Source organism: Anoplopoma fimbria, chromosome 17, assembly GCF_027596085.1.
Source record: "Anoplopoma fimbria isolate UVic2021 breed Golden Eagle Sablefish chromosome 17, Afim_UVic_2022, whole genome shotgun sequence".
NCBI classification, from domain to species: domain Eukaryota; kingdom Metazoa; phylum Chordata; class Actinopteri; order Perciformes; family Anoplopomatidae; genus Anoplopoma; species Anoplopoma fimbria.
The window spans coordinates 7,610,170-7,625,859 of record NC_072465.1 but is presented as its reverse complement, the minus strand read 5'-3'; the positions used below and the strand labels follow the sequence as shown (position 1 = coordinate 7,625,859).

Sequence of the window (15,690 nt, the reverse complement as noted above, 5' to 3'; positions counted from 1 at the left end):
GGCCTCAGAGCGGGATCTAGTGGGCCGTGAAGGTACTGCCAAAAGGTTAGAACCCTTTTTTGGGGGGGGGGCAATTTATAATAAAAAAAGGAGGACCTCTGTCTCGACTGGAGTGACGCTGTGATAACGGCAACAGCGCAGAAGTGACCGGAATCTAAAGAGTCATAGCAGAGTGGGCGTTCTCAGGAGGAGGGCTTAAAGAGACAGGCACCAAAACGGAGCGTTTCAGAAGATTGGTTGATACAGGTTTATTCAAGCAGACAGTATGAGAAAAATAAAGTGTTTTTTTTTATGTTAAATCATGTAAACATGTTCTAGTAGAAACCCAAAATGCAATTATGAACCCGAAAATGAACATGATATGTCCCCTTTAAGATAGCGCTTTTGGATCTGGTAACTTGACGAACAATTGTACATTATCTTTTGTCGCTTTATAGCACTAACAATTGACAAACCAAAATCAACAACCCAAAAATCCATGAGGGAAGTGAAAGCATTTATAGCACATGTGTAGTTTGTGTTTGCATGAGCATGCATAGTCACCACCATAATAAGTGAAAATAATTAAAGGATTGATGTATATATGTATATGATGTATACTAAACATAGATTTTATACAGAAACTAATTGTTATGACCATCATATAAACAAAAATACACAATGATGACATATATTGGTCAATTGTCCAGCTCTGTATCTAGTTATGGTAGTGAATCGTTGATTCGACGTATATTGTGTGTGTGCAAACTTCTCAATGGACAGTGATATTTCTTTCCTTTCAAGGGCATCATTTATCTAATATTTATACGAAAAATAACGAACCCATTTATCTGGAAGTGGGTGGCGTGTGTGTGTATGTGTGTGAGTGTGAGTGGGGGGGGGGGGTTTCATAATTTGCAGCTATTTAAAGCCCCGGTTTTGGTAATGAATTATTTTGTCATCTCGACTGTGATGAGATTCATCTTTAATAACTGTAACAATTATTTTATTAAAAAGAGAAGCCATGCATTATGGCTATCTCGCCAAGGTCTCAAGCTGGAAGGGATTCTCATTAAGAGCATTATATTACCCCGGTGTGCTTTCAGCTGGATGTCCCGCTGAAATTGCATTAGGTGTCAACAATGTTTGTGTTGGAAGTAAGCAGTCATATTTACAGACGCTGGGGTTTTCATTTGCCGGCTGACACTGGGAGACGTATTAAAAAAAAAAAGAAAGATACTAATGTTCTGTATCTGATTAAGTCACTTAGAGAGAAACTCCTCCAAAGTGTTGACTTTTAATATATAAGGCGGGCACTGCTCTGTCATCACAAAGACATAAATCTTTATTCGGAGATGGGGAAACTTTTGATTGCTCGAGATTATTTTTGTGATTCATTTAGTTGTAACAAAGAATCCCCCCCCCATCCCTCCTCCTCCTCATTCCCAACATTTAGATCCCTCCCTAAAACCGTGAGCATCAGGTTGTTTGTGTCGTGATTGATTCATCGGCGTCTTTTCATCTACATCCTGCTCTTCTCCTGATGGTTTAGCGTGGTGTGCGACGTTGTGTTTAGTTAATGGTTTCAGGCCCAGGGTTGCTGCTAATGACACGGTTGTAATTGTTTGTCAGTGTGATAATGCGCCATTTCCTATTTCCGTGTGAAGTCGGACATTTGACGGAGGAGGGGTCTTGTCAGGAAGACAAAGTGCTGTCATTTGTCACCAGCTAAATGAGCTTCTCTCCTCTTGGTTTTCAGTGGCAATATTATATTCACAGAGCCTTTTTTTTTCTTCTGAGCGGGCCGGCTATTACCGTGCTTCCCACATCACTCAGTGCATTGTACAACAGAGCACCTTGATTAAGATCAAACCAACAAAGAGATGAAACTCAGGTTGCGTCCGGTGCTGCTGACATACAAAAACTGTTAACTGTATTTCACAGAAAGACAGAAGTGAAATTACAGAGTGTGGTAATCTTTTATTCTTAGTGTTTGCTAGGAGTTATCACTTCCTTAAAAAATCTAAATCTATTTCATCATCTTAAGAGGACAGACTTTTATATCTCCGTGTTACAATGCACACAGATTTAGGGCTTTCTGGTTTGATCATAATGTAAAGTAACTTCTTGTCCATTTTTTTTTTTGTCCCCACAATAATATCACAAACTTATGAGGCACATAATAGCAGGACTGCCTTCGTACTTTCCAAAGTCTTTGATGTAGCCCCCTGAACAGACTGTTTCTGTTTCTGATTAGATTGATTCCATATTGCGGGGGCTTGTGGGGGCAGACCTGTCCTAGTTAACAATCTAATGAGCTAAACAAGCCAAACAAAGAGGAGGTGTGTTGAATGGGTCTCCTGAGGGAGCTACTTATTGTCACAATTGCCCCCTCTCCGTCTTCTCTCTCTCCACTCCGTATCGATTCATGTCTTCATCATCGGTTATGCTCCGTCCTCTGTAGCGCACGCACACGCCCGGTGCAATCAGCTAAATGTAGCCTCTGCTTTCTTATTATTACCTGGGTGCTTAACACTGATATTTTTTTATTCACCCCCCCCCCCCCCCCTGCCTTCAAGGACAAACGGTGTAGGAGAAGGCAGATCCCGTGTGAAGTCCCCGAGCTCTCGCCGAGCAGCAGATCCCTTTTCAGTGCCAGCTGTTCTCTCAGATACACCAGGCCGAGCTGAAATTCTCTTAATATAATTCTGGGGGTGAGATGGGGTGGTGGGGGGGGTTGCGGGGGCTCGGGAGACTTGTGCAAAACAAGCGTGCCAGCCAGGAGAACGTTGAATTTTTCATCAGCGGGCCTCGACTCGCTGAGTTAGTGGGCAGCGCTCTCATTCATGAGCAGATGTTCGGCGCAGTTACACTCTGCGGTTAATGTGAACTTGCTGGCCCCTCTGCCATCGGCTGCAAGGACGTTGGCAGCGACCTGGCATCTGAGAATTACTCCCAGTATATAAAGGCGCAGGCCCCCCGAAAAAAAAGCGTAGCCCCGGCCCCCTTTTTTAGCCACTCCCTCAGCCCGGGAGCTGGATCCCGGACAGGGGGAAGGCACTGACAGCCCATCCGTCTTCGGCCCGACAGTGATGAAACGCTCACCACTGTTCGCTCGGGGGGGGAATAGCGGTGAACAAAATTTTTTCCTGAAGATGATATCCCGAAGAAGTTTTACGTTGCTTTCTAATGACTTGCTAAACACGAAGCACTCAGCAGGTGAACTGCACTGTTAAGCATGAAACACATGGAGGTACCAGCCCCTGCTGTTAGTATTAAACAGTTTTACATGCTGAGGAATTATTCCAGTACTCTTTAAAGAGGACATTTATAGAAAACCGCGCACCTGTGAGGGGGTAACGGTTTGGCCCCGGTAGGTCCATATCTGAAACCAGCTGGTGCTGTGGTCAGCCTGTCGGGCCGCATCCTCTCCCCAGACCGGTACTTCAGACATCTGCATGGCCAACCTGCTCAGCCTAGGTTTGATGTGGCCACGCAGATCTGTAATGGTCTCCCTGTTAACTAAGCAAAATGCTATTTGATGTAAAGTGCCATTAACTGGTCAGAGCGAGTACGTGACATCGGGGTTTTAGGAGGGCCAATCATCATTGTGTGTGTGTGTGTGTGTGTGTGTGTGTGTGTGTGTGTGTGTGTGTGTGTGTGTGTGTGTGTGTGTGTGTGTGTGAAAGTCGTCACAGTGAAGTTGTGCATGTGGGACTCAAAACGGTAGAAGCGACGAGCTCTTGTTTCCTCCGCGCGTCTCATTTTCACTTTCTAATTGGTCGTTTTCAGGTTGGCTTTACGAGAGCAAAAACTAATTAGTGTTTCTAAATTCAGCAGGAAAAAAAAAAAAAAGGGAAAAGTCAGTCGGCTTGATTGTTCTGGTTTCCTCTCTCCTGTGTCAGGCGCTCAACAATAAAATAAGACTCTAATCATTTTCAAATTGCTCGTATTTTTAAACCCCACAGCTGAATGTCACTCCCCGGTCTCTTGGCATTTTGTTTGGCAAGATCAGGGAACATTGGTTGCCCTCTCGCTTCTCTGCTCTCTTTGTAAATCGTGGGAAGTTTGGACTTTGGGCCGGTGGAAAGAAAAAGAAAGAAGAAAAAAAAGCCTTGTGTTTGAGGTGGGGTTGTTTCATGCTTTGATTGGGAACGTCCTGCTGACAGGAGCAGCCCGGCAAGTTTACAGTAGCTGTGACATTGCTGTTACCTTTATTCAAAGTGCTCCAGCTGCAGCGAGCCCTCAGGAAGCCCGGCGTGGGCCCACATGGGCGGCCGACGGCCCACAGAGAGGAGAATGAGCCCTGTTTGAGTTGGCGGACATTCCCCATCTCGGGGAACTTTTGCTGGCTCTGCAGAAAGGGCCAGCGGCGGCGGCGGCGGCTCTGGCTGGGCGGCGGTGACAGGATGGGCTTTTTCCAACCTCTCCTCCCTTTCAGGAAACACATTTTGCTGTTTCTTCCCTCCGCGTTTGCAGAACGGAGGGAAGGAGTTGAGGTGAAGGGGGCACGGGGCAGTGGGACTAAGTGACGGAGCCCGTATGTGTTGAAATAAAAAGAAACACTTGGAAGCGCTCTGTAAAAACTTTCACTGTTTTTATTTTTACATCAACACTGTGGGGATTCAGCCTTCCCGAAGCCAGTAATTAAAACGTGCTTGATCCAAGGTCAGGGAGGAGCAGTGTTTAAATGCAATTAGTGCAATGCTCAAATTAATTTACAGTTTTTTGGAATGTGTCATTATTTGTTTAATCAAGGGAGTTCTAGGTTTAAGATGCTAAATATGAATCCGCAGTTATTTAAAGGCGGGGGGTTGCAGAGACACTGTGAAACCTATTTAATTCTGCTTTAATGAATATTCATTTCAAAGTGACCCTGCTCTCATACGCAAAGGTGTGTGTGTGTGTGTGTGTGTCTGTGTGTGTGTGTGTGTGTGTGTGTGTGTGTGTGTGTGTGTGTGTGTGTGTGTGTGTGTGTGTGTGTGTGTGTGTGTGTGTACGCACCACGATCAACCAAATAGCATCAGAGGCGGATTCACTGTTGGTATTTAATAAGGCCATTGCGAAGAAGAAAAAAAAAATACATGCACGTCTTTGCTTTTTGTTATTCACCTTCATGTTTCAAATCATTTCCACTGTTTTCTCCCCCACCTCTCTACCTCCTCTTCTCTCCCCCCCCTACCCCCCCACCTCCTTCTCCCTCCTCCCCTTCTATCTGCTGCTTGCCGGTGCAGCCAGGAGACTCCGGTGGTGACATCCTGTGGAGCCAGAGATCAAAGTAAGTACTCCTCGTGCACATCCATAGAAAGTACAAGTCAGTTAGCAACACAGACACACTGCCCTTGCGTTGGCTTTGCATCGATGTCTTCTAACTTTTTGGACACACTGTTTTTTTCATGTCTCTTAAAAAAAAAGGACATGATACGTGGCAATTGTTGTGAGATTGAGAGCAACTAAATGATAAAGACAGGTTTTGCATAGGAACCTATTTGCTCTTTTTCCTGATGCGCTTACATATTTACATCACTTTGAATGATTCTAATGACGATGACAACAGGGCCCAGTCAGCGCTATTCCTCTCCGTGTTGAAAAGTTCAAACCTGAACAAGTCCAGAAAATTGCAGACAGTGTGCTGCATCATGTCTGCACACCCCGCCCCACCTGACTATCCTAGAAGTCATTACTCCTTGTGTGGTGTATAAACACGACAAAAACAAACAATGACCCTGGGCAGACTCCACAGCGCAAAACAATTTCAAAGCTCGCGGTGTGGTGTAAACACACAACACGGCCAACCTTCACGGAGGGAAGACTTCACCTTAAAGCTGCTGTTTGTTTTATAGTCCCCGTCGACCTTGGTCAGATATAGTTCACATCTCCTCTGGTCTTTTCAGGTCGATGTAGCTCAGGCTCTCTGCTGATATGTAGATCGAGGCTTTTAGTGGAACTGTGTAAAGTGTTATAATGTTGATTTTTACTATTTTATATATGTTAACTCATTAAAGACATGTAGGTTAGGATCAGGGAATGAAATGAACATGCATCTCAGCAATTTTATCTGCCACTTTTTGAAACCTGTGAGCTAGGAATAATATTTTAGATTTGATGTCATTCAATATGCGATGTATCTTACACAGAAAAAATAACATGCATGGTAAGTTCTAGTGTTCTAATTACACACTTTTCTTCGAGGATGGGGAACATGCTGTCCACCGTACTGTACTTTGTTATTGTCATCCATAGTGGTTATTTGCTCAAAACACAATTGTAATGGTATGGAAGTAAATTATTGTACTTTTATTTAAATTCATAATTTGATAAAAAAAAAAAAAAAATCTTTGCATTAGTAGTTTTAATTATAAATTATAAGCAGCTTAGTGTTTGGATGTTTAACAGCTCATAATTCCTTTTCTTTCCAAAAACTACAATTTTCAAGATTACATTCGTACACATCATAATAACTAGTTCATCTTTGCCCAATATTCATTATAACCAAATAGAGAAAGAACGCATTATTATGTAACTCAATACAACCTTTGTTAACATTAGCTGTTAGCGCCATTATTTAGCTAAGCAAGACTGCTGCACACCAGCAGCTAACAGCTAACAGCTAACAGCAAAGGTTAACTAGCTGTTCTCCCAATGATTTCAACACAGATTTGTTGCTCACAATGTAGCGTCTGAGGGAAATATTAGGGTGCCTCCCCTCAGGTTTATTAGCGCCACGCTTTTTTTGAAACATGATACAGCGAGCGAATGGCGCTACGCCGTTGTGCATGCGCAACTGTCGGAGAGAATTGATGAGAAGGGTCAATATTTGAAGGCATCAAACACCTAGGTACCGGTTTTCAACGGGTACCAGTTCTAGATTCCCAGCTGTAGTGTTATCCCTGTCCACTAGAGGTTTTAACCCGCCTCTGCCAACATTTAAACCGCATTTGACGGGTGCTAATTTCAGACCCTGGTAAGGATAGAAAAAAGCTCTGAAATAGCATTTAGACCATCATGGGGCCTTAAAACTCTCTTTGGAAGCCATACTAATACATTTACATAACTCCTTACTGGAGTTATTTCTCAGGACAGCTTTTCACAATATGAGAGGTGGATGCCGCTGTCAAATGTTGTACTGAACTGAGTGTAAATAGTGCATTGCTGGTGCATAGATCTCCCCGTACAGGGACCCCGTGTATCAAGTAATGAATATGCATATTCTGGTTTCACAGACTCCTCTGCCTCTGTGAGCCGGGGGTGACTGTAGGCCGATGTGAACCCGTATTTTTAATAAAGCCCAGCTGCCGAATGATCAAATGGTGTTTCTAATTAAGGCCTGAGTGTACACCCATGTAAAATTCTCTCTGGAATGCTAACAACCTGTGATATTTCCAGAGGAATTTGCTGCGCAGGTCTCTGAGGAGGGAGGGAAGGGTGGGGTGGGGGGCTGGTGAGGGGTGTAGCTGAGTGTTTGGGGCTTCGGCAGGGAGGAGGGGCAGCGTTCATGTGGCAAGCCAACATGTTGTTCACATCCGTGTCAGATTGAGGCTAATGAAGGCCAGGCTGATCCTTGGATGCAAGCCTTAAGTAAATGATCCCTCTTTGAATATATTAGAGCCCCATAGCAGCACTGTGCCCCCCCCCCACCCACCCCCACCATGCCAGCGCTGCTACGCGTTGTCTTGTGGTCTGACGAAGCCGGTCAAAACAGCAGTCAAGGTCCTCGATCACGTCGCCTACCCCTCCAGCCCTGTTGCAGCAGTATTGTTACACTGGCGCACACACACTGATCGTTTTCCAGGTTAGTGCTTCTGCAAAAACAGTTTGATAGTAAATGGAAAGTATGAGTGTTTTGTCATTTGACAATGTAAATGAGCCGCCTGAATTTTTTTCCCCCACCCTCTTAAGAGGGATTGCATTTACATAACAGGCCTGGGGTTTGGTACTCATGCAAATTGTTCTTGTAGACATGTTTTCTCATTTTTTAAGCTTTATTTATTTAGAATGAAATAAGTGTGTTTATCAAACTTTTTTGAAATAATACAAATAAGACAATAAAATATGTTGGTGAGATAAAAGCGAAAAAAACAAAAAAATTAATCTCACTGACTTTTCTCACTTTTTTCCACTGCAATTTATGACCACACTGGCACTTTGCATGCAAATTAATCCTAAACGTGTAATTACGAGGCACTTTTGAATATTGATTGGAAAGACAAGGACATAGAAATGAAGCACTTGTGAATGCAGCCAGCCCCCACCCCCAAGCTAGTGTAACATCCCATTAATAAATACCTCTCTGGCTCTTTAGTGCCGGACTCGCCTTATACACTGAGTGAAACAATGTCCTTTGATTTTCGCTGATATGGCATGTGTACTTCATAGATGGATGGATGGGATGGATCCAATTAGCCGTGGTCGTTGCTCGTGTATTTAAGCTGACAGTGGGAAGTCCTGCGTGGAATATCCTTGATTTTCGGTAGTTTTGCGAAAATGGTCTTTGCGAGGTCCTTTTTTAAAAGCCCATAAAGAGCACATTGTGAGGAATGCACCTCAGATGGAGATTTGATTTACAGCCGCAGCAAACTTTCTCAATTAGGAGGGAAATAATTGATTTTTCAGAAAGGCCGTGAACAATGACGGGGAGTACTTAAAGGGTGATAGAGTGACCGAGATCCATACCTTTTTCTTTTTTCCTGTTATACACAATCAACACTTCAATTACTACTGACTTCTACTCACAATTTCATGCAGGGTTTATTAGCAGATAGTGCATCTTCTAATACAGAGCACTCACATTCTACAGCCTACACTCAGGCAGGAATGATGGCATGTGACACCGGGTGCACGTTGTGTCTCTCGCAAAGGCCTCCTGACCTTCCACATGACGCGCACCATGCCGGCCTGTTTGTAAGCCCAAGACCCGTTTGTAAACACGGACAGAAGGACGCGGGGGGGGGGGGGGCACATTTGCCCCCGGTCGCGCTCGGTGCCCCTTGCGGACAGGCACAACGCGACATGACAAGCAACAGATGTGTCACACGGGCTGGCATCAAAACAGTTAGAGGTTTACGCGCACACACGCCATCAGACGTTGTGATGAGGCGGGCGAGCGCTGCTGGCAGATGAGACAAGCCAGCGCCTCCGCTGCTCCCAGCTTCCTGTCTGCATGAGGACAGGCCTGTTTGTAGGCCGCCGTGACACCCCTAGTCACTTTGTCATGTGGGCGCATGGCGCTGCTCTGATCACACGCGCACACTGCACTCAAAGAGCGTCACATCAGCACGCGTGACAGGTAGGATCCCGACGAGACAACAGCCAAAGGGGGATGTCCTCTTCAATGCGCTGTGGTGTAAGAACAAATGCACACCGCGCCGAGACAAAATAACATCATATGACATCATTCTGAATGCTCTTTATGTTGTCTCTTTTTCAGTTTGGAGAGAAGTTTGATGCCTGCACAGAGAAGCAGGGACTAAAGTCACACTCGGTCCACCTATAGTTCCCACTTCATGCACACTGATTGTTGTGTTTGACGACGGCGGTAAAAGTGCAGCTTTACAGAGGCAACATGTTAACGATATCCTCGGCAGCTTAATCCGCCTGTTGCCGCTGCCCCGTAAGCAAATAGCTTAGGTGGGGGGAGGGGGAGGGGGGAGAATCGGCATCCATCATCGGAACAAGTGAATGAATGAAGGTGCAGCAGCAGCTGCTTGACTGATCGCGCACTACAGACTGTCACCCCACATCTGTTTACCACTCCGACAGCCACACGAGTGTTTATATCTGCGGCTGTAATTGAGCTATTTTCCCGAGGGCAGCTGTGACCCACACTAAGTTATATCCCAACTTTCCATTAAAGCGTGTGTGTATGTGTGTGTGTCTATGTGTGTGTGGGTGTTTCTGATAGTAATCACGGCTAGCAACGCCGCTATGTAAATACGGCTTATCAGCTTTCGCCAATTTGGTTAAGTGACACGAACGTGGGTGACTCGCACACTCGGCTCCGTGGCTCTGACACGGGCCACGTACACTAGTCATCTATTAAACATAGGTAACTCGCATTGTCGCACATAATCATGAAAGCGACGGCGTGTCAAACCAACATTGTGTGGAAAAAAGATGCAAATATGCCTCCCAAAGTCATCAGCCGGGCACGTGGGCCAGCTTAACCGTCCGCATGCACAGTGTATGGAAATGTGGAATATCTCAATCTCAAACGCACCGTTTAAATATTCAAATGTTAACGCCAAACAATAAAATGCACTATGGCTTTTAATGCATTTGCGTACAACTCTGTTTGCTGCTGTTAGCTGGGGACGATACGAGGAAGAGGGAGGGAGAGCCGAACACTGATATAGAGCCCACAAACAAAGCCTTTGTCTTAGGGAAATAACATCTGATAGCTGTACCAGTCTTTAGGAACAAAACCTTCCGTGTTACTTTATCTTTATTGCACAGACCACATCAATGTTAGCTTAATCTGTTGTCTATTTACATACGTTGTAATAACCGACTGCATTTTGAGTCAATAAAAAGGAGAGAGATAGCGCAGGAGTGGGACATTTAGCATTCTTTTCTATATCTTTATTTCTTTGCAGTTACAGGGAAGAGAAGAGAATAAAACCACTGGTGTAGCCCTCTTGCAGGGATAATGGGCCACCTGACGGAGCTTCTGCTCATGGCGCACACACAGCTGAATCTTCACTAAACTGAAGACACATTTTTTAAGGCAAAGTGCACCCAAAGCACACATTCTAGTTTAAACTGCCAGTGTTTTTGACGTCGACAACACAATCATTTCCATTCGCAATCCCGTAACTTAACCCGTTTGTGCCCAAAAGACTATATTTAGTGTGAACAGGAAGAATGCCACAAACATTTCTTCTGATTGGTCTAAAGTCTTTAAATCAGGTACGGACATGATTTTGGGCAAGTATCTGACAGTACAACTTTAAAATTACATAAAAATTACACTTAAAGTGTATTTAATGATTGTTTTTAATGTGATTTTTTTTCTTTCTACATTGCATGCTATAAAATCTTTGATATTTAACTTGTTAGGAATTCATAGAAATGCTGGATTGTGTTCCTTTTTGAGCTACATCCATTTTCTTATCACTACTTTTATTATTGCGCACATGGGACTTCTGATTCTGCTAAAGTCCAATGTGCCAAAAGAATAATCATAGTATGATTAGAAAAACTCACTTTTGAGCCATACGCTTTGATAGCATGCCCAAAAAACACTTCTACCACAGTGAAATTCAACATTTCCGTTGCGGGGCACAAAGAGTTTCACATGATGCTTTCACATGTAGTGTTTAGTTTCCCTAGTTGGCATAGACTATTTTACACAAAAATTGCTCAAAGTAGAGTTATATTTTGCATATAAATAGTTCAGTATGTGCAAACAGCAAATATGCAACATATTCATATTGGATCCTTAGGCTTTTTGGAGAAACAAAACCATGATAGAAATGGTGTTGAGAAAACCTTGTGCAGCTAGTTTCTGGGGTCTTCCTATGGAGGAAGTGATGCAATGTAGGCACCAAAGCCAAACAGACAATGAAAATAGTGTAACCGACAGACAGGGGATGTGTTGGAATTCTAAACAAGAATCCTAAAATCACACAGGATCTTTTTAGATTTTTGGTACTATACTTGTAGAAACACTAGATTACCAGGTCTTATTTATCACTCTCTGCATCTCACTCTTCTTCATCACCTTGGCAGTGATTCTGTGGTTCACTGAGCAGACAGACAGTTAAACTTAGTAAATACATCTCCAGTCCAAGCTGTCGCATCTGTAGGCACTATCAACACAAAGTGTAATTTAGTAGAATTTGCAAAAAAAATGTATTCTATACGGTGCGCAATAACAGTCGCCAGTGATGAATAATTTACAGAGTGAGGGAGGCTGTTACACGACGCCTTTTCACTTTGTGTTTAAATTTAGCTGGTGTCATTGTCCGGCAGTGTGATTAATAGTTTATCAGTCTGGACTATACATCTCCATGAAATATCTCTTTCCATCTGTCATTAAACTGCAAATGGAAACTAGTTAGATTTTCAATCAAGCATAAAAAAAAAGGAAAATTACAAAAGGAAATTCTCAAAAGCAGGTAAGGCTGAGTGACCCAATATAGGACATCATTTATGGAATGAGTCCTTCCAGCACTATACATCTTCACACTTAAAAAAACTCTTTTTTTGGTATGAAAGTTGGATTGAGACCACATGCATGGCCCGATACACATCCTTAGTGTGGTTTTTAAATAAGCCTGAGATGTGGAGCGGTGAAAGTGAGTTGTGAGAGAGAGAGAGAGAGAGAGAGTTAGAGAGAGAGAGAGGGGCCCGCCGCAACAGTGAGCCAGAGATTGGCTCCCCTGTCAAATAAAGATTAGGCCTTTATTTCACCATCTAATCCCTGTAAATCTCTCGCGAAGGAACTTGGGCAGTTCGGGGGCCTTTTTTTTTTTTTTTTTAACGACGCATAGGCTTCTCAGTCTGCATGCGTCTGCCTCACGTCTGAACGCACACAAGTAGATGCAGCAACCTGTGGCCCCTGGTTAGTCAGCGCATTTAAATCCGGATTACAAACCAGTTTGAGGTGAAACAAGACGCATTCCAGTTGCTCACGGTGCACTGTGCATTTCAGACGCAGCTGTGAGTGTATTTAGCTAACTCGCTGCTGTAATGAGACTTCTCGACTTCGTTTTCCTCACATTTAGTTTTTTTTTTTTAATCTCCAGTTTTCCTTTTTTTCCTTTCTCTCGTTCCTCAAATATGCTGAACATTCTTTTTATTGAATTATTAATGCGTACATTGAATTATTGAGGGAAGATAATTTCTGATCAGATTAATATTAACTCCCTGTGAAATATTAATGACTAATGTTAGAAACGAAGAACTTACGGAACTATTAATATAATCACAAACAGACGCAGAGAAAAAAAAGTGGCATGGAGTCAAATAGCAGCGCTCAAATTCCCTTTTTAATGCGGTTTCCCTCGAGGTCGGTGAATATGAAATATTGCACTGGAGTGGACTTTGTACTCGGGACGGCGGGTTAATGTCATTGGCCGGTCCTGCCCCGGGGCTGACGGCAGTGTCACAGCGGGGGGAGTTCACCAGCATTTGTCTGCAGGTTCCGTTTGTCACCTTGTCCACAGATGACCCCAGCTCTGACCAGGGGGAAAACCTACAAAGATGTTTTGGCGTTAATATTTGGCCGGCTGCTTCGTCTCCCCTGCTGATTGACAGAGCTCCACGAGCATCCGGTTCCTCCTCCCTGCTCTCACTCTCAGAGCTGGTGGCTGAACTCAAATACCACCGGTGTCTGCTTTACCTTATTTTATCTTGTTTTTTTTAACACTAAAGGTGGAACAAAGCAAATCGAGACTAGTCGGGAGTCAATCCAGTCCTTTTGTCAGATTTGATTAAAACTCCCTTTAGATTAATGATATTCAGCAAAGATTTGCTATATCATTTGCCATTCTTTGGTTTGTCATTACGAACTTCCGATTGTATTCATAAAATATGGAAATTCCGGAAGAAATAAACCATTATTGGAACATAATGGGCGAGCACCTTCGAAAAATATGGCCACATTGATTATGTCTTAAATGCTAATGCAAGTGAAGAGCATAATAACGACGACATGAAAGACTCCCTATTCAGAATCTGATAGCCAGGGAGAAGCAAATTATTTCAAATATTTGATATTTAAATTATTTTTTCAAATGAACAGAGACATGAGTCGAGCCGAGGCGAGTAGTTTCCCCTGGTGATCCTCCGGGCGTCTTTGTTTCCTCGGCGTGTCTCCAGCTCATTAATGTTCTAAGCATGTGAGAGGAGCCAGACCATACTCCATAACCCATAGCTGGGTGACACCTCGGGCCCAACACACACACACACACACACACACACACACACACACACACACACACACACACACACACACACACACACACACACACACACACACACACACACAGAAAAATCCCTCAGCCGTTTAAAGTCCACTGGCTCTTTCAGGAAGTGATGGCCGCCGAGCTGTCCTGATTAAAATGACAATAGTCTAATTAACTCGACCTCAGTCTCAGTGCACTAAAACGGCTGATGGCTCGCCAGTTCCTGTTTGAAAGCCCTTTGTCTCCTCATCGACCAAAAAAAATATGACTCTTTATTCCCCCCACCCCCAGCAAAACGCCTCAACCCCGTTTGACGAGATGCGCTAATAGCAATCATTTCTCATATAAGCTAATTAAATCTAGGCAAAGTTTTCCATTCTTTTTTTTTTTTTTTGTTCTTTTACTCCCGTTGAAATCCTTATGTGCGATTCTCCGGGATTTATCGTTTGGGTATCACAAGCACCTTCAAGCAATGTTAGTCATTGAGATTATGTGCGATTTCAAAGTGGTGTTTTGGCGTTCAAACTGATATTATTTCAAGCGTTTTCAATCATAGTCATTTTCCACTTCAGTCATCTGAATGTGTGCTGGGTGAGCTGCCCTCTCCTCTCAGCGGCCGTCAGTCGGGTCAAACAGGCTCATAGAAAACGGTCTTTTTTTTTATGGCCAAGATATCTAACAGACAATATTTGAAAGAGAGACTTAACTCGTGCCCTCGTGATTCTTTTGCATCATTTGACGGACTCATCTAAAGTGCAGAGGAGAGAAAAAAAAAAGAACAACAATATATATTTATATATAAAAAAAAAAACTTTAATGACCGAAGAAGAAACCGCTTTTTGTTCTATTATCCTTCTGTTGGTGATTAAGGTCTATGGGGAGATAATTACGCTTTAGTCTGGAGTTAATGAAACGAAAACTTCTCTTTTTCTAGTGAAAAAAAAAAAAAAAAAAAAGGAAGGGCAGATATTTTTGTGCTGCTATCTGCAGACATCTCCCACCCTTGACAAGTCACACAGAGAATTGGTTTTGTTTTAAGGTTGCAGCCCCTCTCACCCTCCACCCCCCCCCCGCCAAACACCCCCTCCCTCCGCTGCCTGTCAGTCTGCGTCTGATACGAGGGATCCGTGAATGGAGCCGGAGTCAATGAGGTCTGCGTTCGGCGCGCTGGGAAAAAAACATCAAATGGAAACATCACACCAGGTCATCGGGGATATGAGCTTATTGGAATAGAAGAAGAAGAAAAAATAAAATCCATGGGGGCCCTCCATTCTTCCTGCTCCGCGTTGTTGTGTTTTTACTTCACTCGACGGCAACAGAGCATGTGCACGCCATCAGGTGACCCCGCTTCGTTGGACGTAGAAGGAACGCACAGATTTGAGTTTTGTCGCACGTGTCGTCCGACTCGAGACGCACACCTCTTACAGGTGTGGGCCCGAAGCCGTAGTCTGGTACGACAGAGTAGTGGACCCGAGAGCACATATTAAAACTGTCCTTGTGGAAGTTCACATCTGGTTTGTGTGTGTGTGTGTGTGTGTGTGTGTGTATGGGTCAGTCACACACACCCCTCCACCAGCACTCTCACATTTCATCATCTGCTCTCCAGCGCCGGGGTGCTCCGGCACAAGTTGGCCGCTCTGGATCCATCTGTTGTTATTATTTTCCACTGATAATTGGCCTGAACAATGGAATGCCTGTGTCCCCCCCCTTCGCCTTTGAAACCATACACCCTGTTTATTTTCCAGAGGTCTCGTTTTCTGCTCTCTCTCTCTCTCTCTCTCTCTCTCTCTCTCTCTCTCTGTCT

General features: G+C 43.8%; 1 protein-coding gene across 4 annotated transcripts in view; it reads left to right on the top strand.

Moving 5' to 3' along the window:
- The window catches only part of foxp1b (forkhead box P1b), a 149,544-nt gene that overhangs the window by 26,954 nt on the left and 106,900 nt on the right, over positions 1-15,690 (top strand). For 3 of the 4 annotated variants that reach the window (XM_054617896.1, XM_054617895.1, XM_054617893.1), the window contains exon 3: positions 5,214-5,257. The exons of the other annotated variant lie outside the window; for it this stretch is intronic. The gene's annotated coding sequence lies outside the window, so the exon portion shown is untranslated. The remainder of the gene's footprint in view (positions 1-5,213; positions 5,258-15,690) is intronic. 4 annotated transcript variants of the gene reach the window in all.